Source organism: Anguilla rostrata, chromosome 12 (assembly GCF_018555375.3).
Source record: "Anguilla rostrata isolate EN2019 chromosome 12, ASM1855537v3, whole genome shotgun sequence".
Classification (NCBI taxonomy): Eukaryota; Metazoa; Chordata; class Actinopteri; order Anguilliformes; family Anguillidae; genus Anguilla; species Anguilla rostrata.
The window spans coordinates 33,515,315-33,530,263 of NC_057944.1; positions in this window are offsets into that span (position 1 = coordinate 33,515,315).

The following is a 14,949-nucleotide window of genomic DNA, read 5'->3' on the forward strand; positions in this document are numbered from 1 at the left end:
CCCATATCCTGCTGACACTGCTGTGGTATCAGACTGTGCCTGGGTTCAATACGGTGAAACAGTACATTTGATCTGGAAACACAACGAACATATCAGAACTTCTTCGATTCGCATTTTCAAACCGATACTGAAATAAGCTTCCCCATGTGAGTAATACTCAGCTAATACATAGCTATATTTGCACTAGTTTAATTAAACTTTTTTTTTTAATATACCCTATTCTGTAGATTTGTTGCTGTCCTTGATCGTTTGTCCCAACCCCATCCATTCTTCATGAAATATGTTGCCTGTGTCCAGTGTTGAAGGTGCAGTTCCATTTCACATTACATTACATTTTATTTGGCAAGGGGACGTACAATGAGTGCACAATGAAGGTCGTTGGAACAGCTACAGAACACAGGTCGCATAAGGCACAATTATCATAAACTATCAGTTGTTTTTAAGAGACGCATACAGATCTGAAGGAGGACCTCTCTGGGTAAAGGATGCTGATACTGGTGCGACCTCAAACTCCACAACCCTGTGTATTGAGCTTTTTGCACGGTTCATTTCAAAGCCTGTTTAGACTCTACATTCAGACCCCAATGTCCCTGTCGCTGTGCAAAATGTGCCGGCCTGGTTCTCCCCCCTCATTACCAGCTGCCTGACCTCCTGTTGTGTGAGCTGGCAGGGGGGCGGCGATGGCGTCTCCGGGCGAGTTCTTTGATGTCCGTTTCCGTGCCTCGTCAGACGCACCTGCTCGGCCCCGACCCCTCTCACTAGCAGTGGGATTCTACCACGTCTCCTCTCCGGAGATATAAGAGGGGTTCTTCACAGCCCTGCCCCCTCCCCACCATGTCCAATTCCCTTAGGGGCGGCACGGTGGTGCAGTGGGTAGCACCGTTGCTTCACAGCAAGAAGGTCCTGGGTTTGAATCTAGCCTGGGGCCTTTCTGTGTGGAGTTTGCATGTTCTCCTCGTGTCTGGTTTGTGGGTTTCCTCCGGGTACTCTGGTTTCCTCCCGCAATCCGAAGACATGCAGGTAGGCTGATCGGAGACCATAAATTACACATGTGTGAGTGAATGATGGGTGTGCCCTGCGATAGATTGGTGGCCTGTCCAGTATTCCTGCCTCTCGCCCAATGCACGCTGGGATAGGCTCCAGCACCCCCTGCGACCCTGCCCAGGATAAGCGGGAACAGATAATGGATTGATGGATTGCCTTTGGGAGGCTCACCTGTCAGTCGTGATATGAAAGCCCAAGACAGCAGGAGTTTCCCCCAGGATCAGAGCCAGTGCAAAGTGACAAAAAGGTATGCATGCAATATTTTAAAAAATGACTTACCGTTCAGTGTTGAGCTGAAGATTTGATCTGACCGTAGCCCTCCCCAGAAGGCTGCCGCGTACGCATCTGTGTGGATAACGTCAGGCAGGCTTGCAGCTTTTGCACCGAAGACCATTTTGGCTCAGTGTGTTTGTTTCACCCTTCTTCTGCATCATTACCAGTGCCAGTCTGAGAATATTTTCTTGGTACATTCATTAAAAAAAAGGTAGTTGTGTCATTTTACAGCTCTTTACATTTAGGCCATAATGCTTTCGGTTTACTATGCAGATGGCGCTTTTAAACCTCTGTCTCCATACGCTCTCCCATCAGATGAGTGAAAGACATTTTGCCAACAGCATATGTATTTATTTGAGTGATGCCGCCATCTCAGGCGTGACACTCCACCATTTCCTCTTAAGCCCTTCCAGCACATTCCGACACCAATCGACCAAAGTTAATGCTGTCCTAAAAAAAATAAAATAAAATAAAAAACATAAAAATAATGCAACTATATAACACGCTGGCACTGAAGTGCGCTCATGAGTCCAGTAAACCAGACCTGGGGCTTCGCTAATGTTCATTTCCACTGCCACTTTACTGGAGCTCTGGCTCCTTATGGAGGGGGAAGCAGGCTTCAGCTGATCCCCACTGGCTTACTGATAGATTAGGTCCCAAGAACGCAGATGCACTTGATGCGATGGGCAGTCGTGTGGTGCTGATTGGCAAGCGGGGGTCTGAGAACATATAAAAAAGAGAACAATGGAGCTTTTACAAAGAAAGAAAAAAAAACCGTTAGAGATCGTGATAAAAAAAAAACAGCAGGAGGATTCACGTTCATGTAAATCTATCTGCTAATATCCATTCAGCTCCAGAAATAGAATTCTGAAAAAAATTACCGATCTGCTAAGTGTGTGCTGCACGTGTATAATTTCCTAGTTCGTTCTACATGTTTGTCTTAGAGATAAATAAAACACCTTAATTTCCATCTAACAGATCTTACAGTACAGTAACAGCCTGTGAGTTTGAAATAGCAATATAAGACCTTATCTGTATATGTATCTCTATCTCAATCAGTTGTATTTATTTATTTATTATTTATTTATTTTTAATTAATTCAGAGTACAGTCATTTATTATCAATAATCCGCACTGGTCAACACGCAATTCACTTTTCCTTAATTGTATCTCGTAGTAGTCACATTTTCCACCAGTTGAGCCATGTTGCATGTCGGAGTGGTTTGATTGGTCTAGCAGGCAGAGCTGAGTCAACCCAAAGGGCAGGATTTTCCTACTAACCAGCAGGGAGAAGAACCTCTCCATCAGTCTGTATGCATCTCCATACGCCTGCATTATTCACCACTTAATATATGAGCAATGTTCCTAGCCTGTGTATGAAACACAGCAACAGTGTACATTGTAACCCTTGATGTACTGATAGATCCAGAGACATACAAATGATGCTTAATAGGCAAACTAGTGTTGCTCAGCATAAATAATAGATATAGATTATTATTTAAAAATATATAAAATGTTGGTTGTAAGCCTTCCAACACCCACCCACACCAAAATATGGATCCCTGGGTGACACTTGTTGAAAGGCCATGGGGTCGAACCCTAACCATCATCCCAGAGAACCCACGAACAAGCAATCTGAATAAATATAATATGGTGGTACAGATGGTATTTATGTTTTTAAGCTCAGAAATGTTAGATGTTCAATTACATTGTAACTGCCTTATGACGACTCTGGAATACATAGGGTGATAGGGATATTAGCATCAAACCTGGATTTGCATGGGTCATTAGTACAATTCCCCCCTGAGGTGCCACTATGCACCCCATGCTTATGCTCAACTGCAACAATCACTGAAGCCAAAACTACAGCACTGTGTAGTACAGACGCAAGCCATTTATTTATGAACATGGAGGCAACAGGACCTGACTGATGTTGATTTGAAGAGTAGATTTTTGGAATGTTCAAAATTTCAAGCTAGCGTTCTACAACTCCATTGCTTTCAATTACCAGTAGTGATTGTGATCAGCATTAGAATTTTCAGCTAGGAATATTCTAATCACATATTTGTGAACGCACAGCTTAAAGGTTTAATGATTCCCCTTTTTTTTATTAAGGTTTTATAGCCATTTTCAAACATTTCTAGATCACGCGGCATGTTCTCTTCCTAATGGCCTGGGGGCTCTGTGGGTCCGTTTGGAACTGAGCCTCGCTCCGTGGCAATAAAACGATTCTGCTGCTGTACGGGGGACAGCAGAAGTGGCTTTTCACAGGTCATTTAACAGCACGGAGACGAGAGCCCATGCAGCACGGCTAACTGGCTGCCGCGGTACATGGGTCCCCGGTACAACGTCCACAGTAAAATTGCACAAGAACATGCTCTTGACTTGCAGACAGTATCTCTTCAGACTCCTCGCATGTTTTAAACGGAGAATACCAACTTCTCCCCTCGAATAGGCGTCTCAGAGTCCCTCTAATTTAAACGCGACAGGACGAAGAATTCTTTTATACATCAGTCTATCCTGTCGCTAAACCAAAACCAGCGTGCTGCTAACTGAGATCTGAATCCAGAGGATATAATGTGATATGTATGTTTGTCATGACTGTTTGATGTGTTATGTACCTCTAAGATAAGCGTCATATGTGTAACTGTATGTTTAATCAGTATGTAATCTCTTGAACGGAACTGCCTAAGGATGCAAAATGAATTTCAGAGCAAACTGACAATAAAGTTGTAACGTATTGTATCGTATCGTATCACAGTCAAGTATGACAGATAGAGCTTCAGACTCCATTTGTGATCTATCAGTTTTCTTCACACACACCCTCTGCACTAATGCCCTTCATAACCTGGCAAAATATATTCTTCGATAAATGGGCAGGATTTTTTACTTCCCTTAAGGCCTTTGAACCAAACGAAAGAGCTGCAATTACATTAAATTCCATATATTTTTAGTCTTTCAACTCAATTGAGATAAATGCGTTCATTTTTAACCTCCAGAGCCAAACCATTTATTTCCCAGCATTTTTAAATATTCTATCCTCGTGGTGTGTAATGAGGTATGTGACGGAAACACAGCCCAGGAAAATCCCAAAACTGAGCTTGCTTGCAATAGTAAAAGAATGCCCTCATTTTAGCAAAGAAACTACTGACATTTAAGTGTCGAGAAGGAAGACTGACATCTTCCGCCAGCCACTGCTGTTGAGAAATGGCTTTAAAAAAAACAGCGGGTTACGCGCCAGTGTGCCTGTCATAGAGAATGGAAAAGCACACTGCACCTTCCAGCAGGCCATCATATTCCAATGCGCCCTTTCTACGATAGGAGAGCTCTGAAAGAACGACCGCTGATGGAGAATGAAAAAGTTCTAATATTTTTTTGAGGGCCCCCGGCAGTCAGGGCCCTTAGAATTGTCCTATAACCCCCTCCTCCCCCACCCCCCCCCTCCCGGCCCCTCTGCCTGTTACCGCACCCCTGAGCACTGCTGCCTCGCAGAATGAGGTCACTGGCTGGCCCAGGTCTTCTCTGGATGGAGTTTGCATTTTCTTCCCATGTTTTCGTGGGTTTCCTCCAGGTACTCCAGTGTCCTCCAAAAAACATGTAACCCCGGGTCTACAAATGACTGTTAGCCTCCCTGGCGAACTCTGGCCCATTTTCATAAGTGTTATTAATGTGCATCGACCATGTCAAATAATCTAATAAATTAAATGATGTGATATAATACAAGCGCTTCCTGTTTTGCCAAACTGTTATTGCTGTGATGGCTATGGAGAAATCATTGTTCTATTAGACATTACTCAAAACTGAGAATCACAATGGCACATGGCAGATTTCCACAGTTTGCTTATGTAGAACACAAAAGAGACAAATATTGCAGTTTTCATGCAGACATGAATAGCCGTTACCTTGCAAAAGCGTAATCGCCTGCACTTCTGTTCAGCTTGTATTTTGTTAATTGGGACAATAATGTTTTCTCTTCTCTTCTCAATTCAGTAATATGTATGAATTATGCCACTTCATTATATTGTCTAAGGCCCTCTTATTTGCAACACTCAAATGCAAATAGCTGTGTACATCCGCCGTAATGAAAGCACGTATGTAGATTAAGCATTGGTTTGTGTTTCTCTGCATAGTGCTCTGTGTAGCCTGCAGCAGTGCAAACAGGCAGTGCGAAACCCAAGTCTGTATTCATATTAATTATAGCCTTTGGCGAAACGCACGGGACAAGTGTAATGAATGTGATTATGATGCTTTTAGTGCCGTGGAAAGGGAAGGGGAGGTAGCCGTCCGTGGCAGACGGACAGGCCATTATTTAAAAAAACGGGTGTGTGTGTGTCTGTCAGAGCTCACACTCCTGATGGACTGTCCTGCTGCTGAACAGACATGCAGGATAACACAAAGGCTTGAGAGAGAGAAAGAAACAGAGAGAGGGAGAAAGACAGAGGGAGAGAGAGAGAGAGAGAAAGAGAGAGAGAGAGAGAGGGAGGGAGGGAGGGAGAGAGGGAGGGAAGGGGAGAAAAAAAATCCTTTGATGCGTTCTGTTTTCCACACATTGTTGTTTTTTTGCCTCATGCATAATGCTGATGTCCACATGCAGGGCATGAAACGTTTGATGGTATGCTGCCCTTGAGAGAGATTGAAGAACTGCTCTATATCATCACATGTTACTTGATTCAGTGCCATTTCTGTGAGCGTATACACTACACCCCCCTCCCCCATTTAAAATAAAACAAAGCTGTTTGGGATTCCACTGTTATTTTGGTTCTAAACAATGTGGTGTAAAAATAAATGAAACAGCACTGTTACAGGTTTATTTGCAGCTAGGCAAATAAAATAAAGTATTCTAATAAAAAACCACACACACACACACAGACACTCACAATGTCAAAGCAGAACTGGCCACAGGGTTGGAAGACTGTGTTCACCTTCACAGTGCAGTGTAATGGTTAGGGAACTGGACTTGTACTGAACGTGTTGCTGGTTGAGTTCTTAGGTGTGGGTTTGCTGTTAAGAAAGGTGCTTAACCCGAGTTGCCTCAGTTAGGTTAACACAAGGAAGAAAGACTGTCGCGATGGCTAGCGATTTAGTGTAATGATTTACTGGCCCTCAAAACCACTGACAATGGAAGTGAATTTTCAGTTCCAGGAAATGACTGTGGCAAGTTGCCATGATTGCCTCCCACTGTACACACTGCATTGTGGTCCCACATTCCCAGAGGAGGACAGATATGGTTTTGAAGCAGCGGACTGATTTCAAGCACCAGCTTCAACAACAACGGCTCTGTTGCATGCAGCTCTGTTACTCTGAGATGGGAGTGGGTTTTTTTGGGGGGTGAGGGGGAAGGGGCGTGTGCAAAGCAACAGCAGAGAAATATCTCAAACTTTGTTTCCTGGTAAAAGCTGTCCATATTCAGATCAGTCGCTAATGTGTATGCACAAGCAAAAGCTACTGTCTTAATCCTTTGAAGAGTAGAATTTTTTTGGAATGTCTTATTCAAAATTCTAATTCGGTGTTCTAGAACTCCATGGCTTTTAATTACCAGGAGTGATTGTGACATTAGAATGTTCAGAACACCTGACACCTTAAAGGGTTTCAGCCGTACAGTTTCTTCAGGAAAGTAAGTGAGAATAAATTTTGGTGCACATGTGTAAACAACCCCCGTAGTCTTACCATTTTTAAATGGGAAACGGTTTATGTGAACAAGCTGGGCACTGCAGTTGACCTTAATTTATGTGCAGCACAGCATTTTCCCCCTGCAAAAAGTAAAACAGGCACATTTCTCTTTCAGTTCCTCCTGGTTTGTAATGGTAGACTTTCTCTGAGTGCAACCAACAAATTGCTAAGAGGTGATGAGGGCACAGACGGTCATATAATTGTCGGAAAATAATCGCCACCGTCAAGAAGCTTGCCTCAACACCAACAACATAAAGAAAAAGAAGGGTTCTTCTTCTCCTTCTTCTTCATAATAATAATAATAATAATAATAAATAAATAAAAACATTGTGGGTCGATTGCAGCATGCTGCAGTTTATACTTGATGTTTAAATCTAAGCACACAGTAATTGATCCTGAGGCTTCCTTGACAAGGCAGTGCTTGATGGACAATCATGCAGGAAGACATACAAGCTAGTGGAAATAATAAATAAAGAAGGCATGTTCTACAACTTTTTAAGAATTTTAGAATATTACATGCCGCAATTATCTCACAATAAAATTTGTTGTTTTCTTTATTTGTTTTGTACCACTGATTGAACTGGAACCAGTGGTGTGTGAGACTGCGAGAAAAAGGCATTTTGGATTTACTAAGGACATATAGGTATATTGACATATAAACTTCGGTAAGCTGATAACATTTGTAAAAGAAAACAGCAGCTATTTTGACTGGAGACAGAAATGTATGGTATTAGCTCACAAAGTCCCATAAATATTGATAAACGGGTGTTGCATAACTTTGCCCGCTCAAGTGGAAAACCTTCACTGTTCCCTGAGCTGTGAAATCACTCCCCCACCCCTCTCTCTCTCTCTCCCCCCTCTCTTCCTCTCCCCTCCCTCCCCCCCTCTCCCTCCCTCTTTCTGTAAAAACAAGTGATATTTGCTGAAAAAAGGCTACTATAAATAAAAAATATAATATCCTGGAAGATGGCCATGTAAGAAAATCACAGAATAATGAAACTTATATTCCTGCTTACTGCAATGCACGGTTATATTACATTAAGCTCAGACTGAGAATAGCATCAGCTGCCTGTCAAATGTACTTTGATGCAGTATTTGTCTTAGCTGCTGGGCTGGCACCTCATATAAATTCCTTTTAGGTTGGTTATAACTGCAGTACATAATATCACTACACTAGAATTGTTGATCAATAAATACTGCACAGTTTTGCAGATCATTTTCTACTGCATTCATGAGTCCTGTCACATCCCCAAATAGACTCAATTTTTTAATATCCCTGAGAAGTATGATCCTTGAAGGCCAAAATGATGCGTGAAGCTGGCCTTCACAGCTTCTGAGCTTACCCCAGCCATCCTTCAAATTGAGAGGCGAACTTTCCATTCATGTTTGTGTTTTGCGTCTAAATGAAAGATTCTATCCCAAAATTTCCTCGACTACCTTACAAGGGTACAGCTCAGACATTAGTTGTCCTGTTACCACACATTGGCTCCAACTGATTTATCTCGATTGTTGTTTTCCTCAGGAAAATGTCATTTTAAATTGTGCTGACCGTTTGCCTAGAACAGAGGATCACAATGGAAACCATGATTTATTGTGTCCAGTTTCCTCATGTTTTCTGTGCATATGCTTGTTGCCATCAAATGTATATTTTAAAATATGTCAGATAAAATTAATCAATCTATCTATAAAGCAATGTGTGATAACCTGCTTAATTTTTATGTACACACTATCATAATTCATGCTGAGTGACATTCTCAGGGATGTCGATAAGTCCTTGCTTTTTCATCATGAATCAGAGGCGGATTAGACATATAACACAATTTATGATGAACAATTTCTCTGAAAAAGCTCATATTCCTTCAGGTTGTATCTGGCTAAAATACAAATAGTAGAGTAGGCCAAGGCGAATGAAATATAAAAGGCAATAACTTATGAAGAGTATGTTCTCAGAAACAAGGCCAGGTTAAAACCTAGCATATGGCTGGACCTAACACACGTGATCCGGCCGACCAATGGTGTAACTTCATCACTCAGTCACAGACATTCGCGTTTGTAGGACTGGCCCCGCTGTTGCGGTCCAGCCAAAAAATCTATGATACTATGATAATAATCGGACACAGTTTTTTTTTTTGACTGGAGCAGTTCCTGTAGAAAGGAACACATTGTAGCAGGAGGGACACCTTTAACTCAGCCAGGATATGAACCATCGCTCCGCGTGTCACCGACGAAGCGGAAAACCGGAGCTGAGGGGAGCGGAAAATGAGGACGGTCTCTCATTTCACGCGCCTGACCTCGCCGCCACGGCGTCGCTGTCGGATAGAGGACGTTTAACGAGGGGAGGATCCGAAGCGGAATGCCGCCGCCCGCGACGCTCGCGGTGGACCCGCCGTCTGAGGGGTCTGCACTTAAAACGGTTTCGCCGTTTCCCCTGTGGTGAGCCACGCCGTTATCCGCAAACCTCCAGGGAAAAAAACCCTGAAACGACATGGAAATTTATTCATTAATCAAACGCTGTCTGCCCAGGCCTCGGCATTCCGGCATCCACCTGTCCGTTTAATGGCAAACAGCTAATACCTGCTAATCCGTGTGTTCGTTTGCATACGGCACGTGGTGCTTTCATCACCGCTAAGGAGGAAAAATAAGCCCTAGCTTTGCCCAGACTGGGGCTCAGACACAGAATGTCAAGTACGGGAAGGGGGGGGGGTCTCACAACACTGTAAATATTTTTCACAGGTGGATGAATGACCTTCACAGTGAGTCAATGTTCTCATTTTTCAATCATTTTTTTCTCCTTCTCACTGAAAGGATAATCAAAGTACAAACGCAATGAAAGAGGTGGCAGGAGAGATCAGTCCAGGACTTTCACTCTGATAGACTTTGATGGGACTATTGATATGGGTGGGCAGCATCAAGGACCAGGGTCAGGCATGCAATGACAGGGGTGTGTCAACAGTTAAACGATTTACACGTGACAAAACTCTGCTCCCTGTCACCCCCTTCTGGGCCGGTGCAAGATGGCAGTTTAAAAGGGCTGAGAACTGACTGCTCCACAACAGCACGCTCCACAACCATCCATTCATCCATTATCTACACCCGTCCATTCCTGGCCAGGGTCGCATTGGTGGAAGAGGCAAGAATACACCCAGGACAGTTTGTTCCACAACCAATCCTGAATAAATAGTTCCCTATTCACTGACTTTTCTGCTAGCATTGTGAGTGAATGGTGTGTGCCCTACGATAGACTGGCAACTTGTCCAGGGTGTATTCAGGTCAGGTCAGCAGGTCAGAAACTTCTGTCAATCTAAAATATCCTTCAATGCACACAAAAACTGTCTGGATCAATTAAAACTATAGTAAAGCTGAATTAATTTTTAATCTCAGAAAGTGAACTATCCCTTTAATGACATTCAAATTTTTCAACAACTTTTTTACTCGTGAAAATATATTGCTATAAGATTTCTGTGCTCACACAATAATTAAATGCTACAACCCGAACTTGCAATGGTCATTAGCTTTAAACCTCTGTCATCATAGACAGCATATAAACACCAAATAATGTTTCTTTACCATCCTGCAGGTTTTCATTTCAACCCTAATTTGGCACACCTGATTCTACTAATTAGCAGCTCAACGAGATCTCTAGCTGTTGAATGAGGTGTGCTTCGTTAGGGTTGGAGTGAAAACCTACAGGACGACAAATCTCCAGGAACAGTGTTGGGCAGCCTTGTAATAAATAAATTATATTATGAGTAGCAAATGATGCTTGACCCTGAAAAGCCTTAAATGCATTTTGAGCTTACTGTAAACCCAATGTAAACTGAAACAATAATGGGTTTTAAACGGAAGGGCTTCACTGCAGCTCATTTGATTAATAAATACTGTATATGATTAAAATGTTCTTAACAGAAAGTTGGATCCTCTCCTCTCTCTCGTCTTGAATTTACACAGTCAGTCCTAACGTGGGTTCTACGCACCATTTGCCATCCCATTCCTTTCACTATCTCCTTTAGCAAAATGTTGAGGACGTGCATCACAAAATACAGTGTCCTCGAAAACCATTCAAAAGTATCAGCCACAAAATATTCTTGACTCACATCACAGTGTATAAATCTCCATGTGTTTTTATCCTTCTGAGACACCGTAGCCAATGGCAAGGGATTACAGGAGTAAATGTTAGTCTGACTTGCCTTCAGTAGACCAACAGCCAGTTCCCTTAAGATTCATCACAGTGCGTACTAATTAGAGCGATAGCACAAATACAACGAGAGAATTAAGAATTCTCTCCATACAAAGATTTTCAGCAAAACAAAAGGTCGGACACAAATGGCTTGCTTATCCTCCACACTTATAACTGACAGAAGGAAATGCAGAGTGATGTAACACCACAGTTCACAGCAGGCCAGGGGGCAGCTCCACACCGCTGTCAGCATACAGTCACCAGACCTGCAGCAAACCAGAAAGGTTAATGTCAAATGCAGCTGCCCTCCACGCCAAAGTACTCTCTCTCTCTCTCTGTCTGTCTCCCCCTTCTCTCTCACCCCCCCCGCCCCCCGCCCCCCCCCGAGTGAGTATTAGTTACCCTCACTCCTGCCAGAGGACTTCACAGATCACTGAAGTGCGATGACACAGACTGCTGATGTAACCGCCAATGTAGGGAGAAGTTATTTTGGGGCAAGAGAATAAAACGAAAACAACACCAACAACAACAACAAACTAAAATGCCCCCCCCCCTCCTCTTCAGGGTGAGTCGAGTATCTGCCTTCTGGTCCCACTCTTGTCTCTTGGAATGAATCGGATTCAGAAACACGTTCTGATCTGGGCTTCAGGAACACGCTTCCTAGGGGAGGGAGGACAGGGATGTACCAGGGAGGTCTGGAAAAAAGGAAAGACAGGAACACTCCACCCAAACACTTGCTAAAAATACTGACTGTGAACTTCACAACACCGTCCCCGTGTTTGGGGATTTTCATCTCCCTATTATTCCGTGTGATAGCTCATGCCGTAGAGTAATCTAACACACAATCTGACTGAAGCCATGTGTACAGTAGCCTATAAACAGAATATTTATATATATATATATTTAGATTTTTAAAAAAAGAAGAAATATAAGGGTACACTTGGCAGAAATTCCGTCGTTATGGGGGTGTCCCCAGACAGTTGAATCTCCCAGCTGTATACATCCTGTTAGACACGTTCACTCAGAAACGGTGTTATCGTTACAGCCGCTGGCATGCTCGACACGCCAGGGAAGCACAGATGTTGCATCACCACGGACCTGGAAATAAAAACCAGCCTGCTGTGTAAACACGGTTCATTCCAGTGCCATCCAGAACAACAACAACAGGAAGAAGCGCCAAATATGAAAAATATGTAAATCAGATGCTGTCGTCCAGAGCACAGCAACGGCATTCTCAAAAGCTGATTCCACAATGTTTAGTCCAATGTATAAATATATCGGAGAGAACATTACCATACGGAAGGCGAGACCTCTCAGAGGTGTCTTGACCCCGAACTTACCCTTTGGAAAAGAAGTGAATGACCTTCAATTTGAACTTCTTAAAGTACAATGTAGCCTGAGTAGCCTGTCTAAAAAGCATTGTTCCCTCCAGAATATCAGACTGGACTGGTTCTCACAAGATAACGCATGACAACAGAAGCACCAGATGAACATACAAAACCGACTGCATTTTCATATTGTTCCTATCAATGCGGAGAGGTACATTTAGATTTTCCATGGCAGGTGACATCAACATTGCCATTCCGCATATCTCCAAAAAGGTTTAACTAAAAAAAAAAAAAAAAGATGCAGCACATATTCCAGGATTGATCCTCCTCCTTCATACCTGAAAGGGGAAAACACAGTATTCTGTAACCACTTGCGGCTGGAGAAAAATGTCAGCAGTGCTGTCTGTAGTCACGGAGATAAGCATGGCAGAGAACCCTTGCATTGTGTGGGCTCTAATAAAAGAACTGCAGATTTGCAAGTGAATGGAAAGGGAAGATTGTCTGAATAATACGATCAGGGAAAGGGCAGGGAAATTGAAGACATCTCACTTAGATTCGCTTCTTGCATTATGCTGTAATTATGTGCTTTATTGCTCGTCTACCTTATAAAGTAAGACAAGGGGAATCTTTGCTTTATAAAGTGAAAACAGCCTTTGATTGTGGTCCCCAGCACCGCACAGGCAGAACAGAAGAAAGGGCTGCTCATGTGACTTTTGCAGACAGAAATAGACGACCACAGAGGTCATCTTGTTTGGTGGCAGCTTTTATGCTTATGCTTCTATATGGCCGGTTCTGTTTCCTTTATGGTTGTTATAGCTACGGTTGTTACAGACTGCCATATTCAGAAGCCTGCTTCATTTTGTTCTGAGCTTGATACTGCTATCTTCCAGCTATACAACAATTGATTGATGTTTTTAAGAAGGGTAGACATCAAAGTTGTTGTTTTTTTTTTTTGGGGGGGGGGGGAGTATTTATGAATATTTCACTGTGTAGATTGCAGCTGATCTGCTAAATCCTGATCAAACCATTTAAAATACAGCACGTAAATCATCAATGTGATCGAAAATGTGAATTTTTAGTGGTGCAAAGGATAGCCCTTGTAGATTGCGTTTGGATGCTTTGAGTATGAATAAAAGTGTGTGCAACTATTCCGATATGCATATACGTTTTTATAAAGCCCATGTTCGAGATGCATGAATACATGCTATTGAAAAAGCAGCATTAATCTGGCATCACTAGATTAATGGGTAACAAGAAAAACGGGCCTGATTTACCCTGCCTAATTCTTCTGCACAGTGTAAAGGATGTACCTTCTGGGGTAGCCTAGCCTGAAACAGAATTAAGAATGAATTAGCCTGGAATTTGTCATCGATAAAAGCTTTCTCTTGGCAATCAGTTCAATATTTATGTCTCTCAGTTCACAAGTGGAATGTTATTCATTGGTTATTGGTATCTTAATGGGGTCAGACAAATCTTTAAACAAGTAATAATTGTGAACACTAATGCAAGTGAAATATGCAGCAACTTCAGTTGTTGTGAAAAGGGGTGTCTTTCTGTCATTATATATGGGTCCTGAATCAATCCAGAATAAACACTGAGAAGCAGAATGTGCATGACAGTGGTGCACTGACAATATCCAGACGGCCAGTTAACACAAAACATTTACAGACTTACCGAACATGCGCGCGGTTTTATTTCCAATTTTGGGGATCATACAGGTTGTCTTCAAAGAGGAGGAAAAAGTATGTGTTAGCTGCCGAGGGCCAAAATTAAAAATAGACATGTCGTGAGAACAGATCCAGACTGGCTGAGCGATTAAGTGATAATTTCTTTATATTTTGCTAGGGGAAAAAAAACATTACTGAGAAAAGTTAAACATGAAACAAGTTATGGTTTTGTTGAGAGTGATAAAATTAAATAAAGAAATCTGTCAGTTGTTTATGTCAGTGAATTAGTTTGACCTGCAGAGCCTTCGGGTTTCTTGCTCAATTTCTTGCTCATGGCATTTTCAAATTCGGTCTCTGTGACAATGCTGAATAATTAAATTTAAATTTGAATCAAGACACCAAACGATGTAAAAATTTGGTCCCCTTTAGTGGATATGTTTTTAACATTTCCAACAGATGTAGGTCAAAGTGTTTGATATTCTCCCATCAAGCCTAATTGAATTGGATTGAAAGAGTGTCAAATCACTTTACAATGTGCCCCTATGTGTGTGTGATTGTACATACACAGTTTAAACTAAAAAAATCTGATGTGTTGGAATTTCCTTGACTAACACTTTAATAATAATAATACTACTACTACTAATAATAGCAACAACAACAACAATAATAATAACTTTATTTACAAAGCTCATTTAAGAAAATGGTGCTTTAAAAAAAAATAAAACTAGGATGCAATGCACACCCCCGTCTGAAAGCCCCCACTGTCCACCTGAATCGGTTAACACCTTACC